Here is a 2,117-nt window from a genome sequence, read left to right as displayed (position 1 = left end):
GCCCTCTCCCCACCTAGCAAACCAAAGGTCTGCAAAGAGAACAGTTACCAGAATCTGCACAGACAGTCAACTCGCAGTGACCCAGCCAGAAGGAGCTGGAATACATACTGTGACCCCACTCTTCTCTCACCCACCAGTGCCTCTCCTTAGCTGAGCTGGAGCCCCTGGGGATGGCGTTAATATCTGCTAAGCTGGTTTACTGATGATCGGACTCAAGGTGGCTGTTAGTAGTTAAATTGTGTACCCCCAAAAGGTATGCTGAAGTCCTAACCCTGGGAATGTGTGACCTTATTTGGAAATCGGGTCTTTGCAGTTATGACCAAGTTAAGATGAGGTCATACAAGGTCATGTTTAGGATTGGGGTGGGCCCTAATCCAATGTGACTAGTGTGTTAGTCTGCTAGGGCAGCCGTAACAAAGTACCCCAGATAAGGTTGCTTAAGCCACAGAGTTGTATTCTCTCTCAGTTCTGGAGGCTGGAAGTTGAAGATGGCGTCAGCAGGCTTGCTCTCCTCTGAGGCCTCACCCCTTGGATTGCAAGACAGCCGCCCTCTTGCTGCCTCTTCACATGGTCTTTTTTCTGTGGGCGCTCATCTGTCTTGTTTCTGTGTGTCCTAATCTCCTTTTCTAAGAATACCTGTCAAATTGGATCAAAGCCCTCCCTAAAGGCCTCATTTTAAAATAATTACCTCTATCTATAAAGACCCTATCTCCAAATGCAGTCACATTCTGAGGTACTAGAGGTTAAGGCTTCAGCATATAAATTTGGGGGGAACACAGTTCAGCTCATAATAGTTGGCATCCTTATAAGAAGAGGAGAAGAGACACAGACTCAGAGAGAAGAAAGCCATGTGAAGACGGAGGCAGAGACCGAGTGATTTAGCCACAAACCAGGGGATACCTGGAGCTACCAGAAGCTGAAAAAGGCAAGGAAAGATCCTCCCCTAGAGGCTTCAGAGGGAACATGTCTGTGCCAGCACCTGAATTTTGGACTTCTAGCCTCTAGAACCATGAGAGAAGAAAATTCTGTTGTTGTAGGCCATCCAGTTTGTTCTAACTTGTTATAGCAGCCAAAGGAAGCCATAGTCAACATGGTCGAAATGTTGGAATTTCCCAGACATTTAACAGAGGATGTTTCAAGAGACACAAATGTTGTGTGGATCTACTCTGTGCACACCCTAATGATACCCTCCAGCTGTGGCCCAGAAGATCCACCATCAAAGCATTAAAAAAGGTGCTGTTAAGGGGGGAGCACCAGCATTCTTGAATTGCTCTGGTGGTGTTCAAAAGGACTCGAGAATAGTGGATATTTTTCATTTGCCCTTCAATATCCACTCTCCACCCCATTCTTGCCCCAAGAGGCTGACCTGTACAAGCTACAGACAGCTCATATATTTAGTTTATTCAAGCTAACCTCTGGGAGTGTAGACTCTAGGCCACTTGACTACAGGCTTCGAGTAAGGAGTCTAATAGAGTTGAACATCATTCCCAGGTGCTCCAGCCAACACATTAAACCCTGAATTCCATTTTGAGAAATTTAGCTCCCTCAAGCCTTCTTCTGATATCCTTGGAGTCCACTACCATGGTTCTTCCAGACTCCTGCCAGCACAGATGCCTGAGGCCCTGCTTCACTTTTTTTTTTTTTTAACATCTTTATTGGAGGATAATTGCTTTACAATGGTGTGTTAGTTTCTGCTTTATAACAAAAAAATATGGAACGCTTCACGAATTTGCGTGTCATCCTTGCAGAGGGGCCGTGCTAATCTCTGTATCGTTCCAATTTTAGTATATGTGCTGCCGAAGCGAGCACCCTGCTTCACTTTCAGTGTTTAGCTCTGCTCTCCATGGCAGACCTCATATTTGTTCATCTGAGACATGTTGGAATCAAACTCGTCCTATGGGCCTGGAGGCACTGAGGGGTGATGGGAGCAAATCCTGAGGGTAATAGGCATCAGCCAGAGAGGCACTCCCCCAGGAGTGTTCATTGAAAGATATAGATGCAGGGGAGGCTGGCTAGGGGCTGGGGTGCAGGGAAAGACAAAATTCGCAGCCTTTTGTCAACCCACATCTCAGGGTCCCCTTCTCTCCCATCAGTTCCCTCAGCATAAGAGACCAGAC

The 2,117-nt window shown here is 46.7% G+C and overlaps 1 non-coding gene across 1 annotated transcript; it reads right to left on the bottom strand.

The window, feature by feature from the left end:
- Positions 1-1,705: 1,705 nt before the first annotated feature.
- LOC118891382 lies at positions 1,706-1,809 on the bottom strand. Its single transcript, XR_005018966.1, has one exon. It is a non-coding gene; the product is annotated as a U6 spliceosomal RNA (small nuclear RNA).
- Positions 1,810-2,117: the final 308 nt, after the last annotated feature.

This window comes from Balaenoptera musculus, chromosome 2 (assembly GCF_009873245.2).
Source record: "Balaenoptera musculus isolate JJ_BM4_2016_0621 chromosome 2, mBalMus1.pri.v3, whole genome shotgun sequence".
Lineage (NCBI taxonomy): Eukaryota > Metazoa > Chordata > Mammalia > Artiodactyla > Balaenopteridae > Balaenoptera > Balaenoptera musculus.
This window is presented reverse-complemented; position numbering and strand designations above follow the sequence as displayed.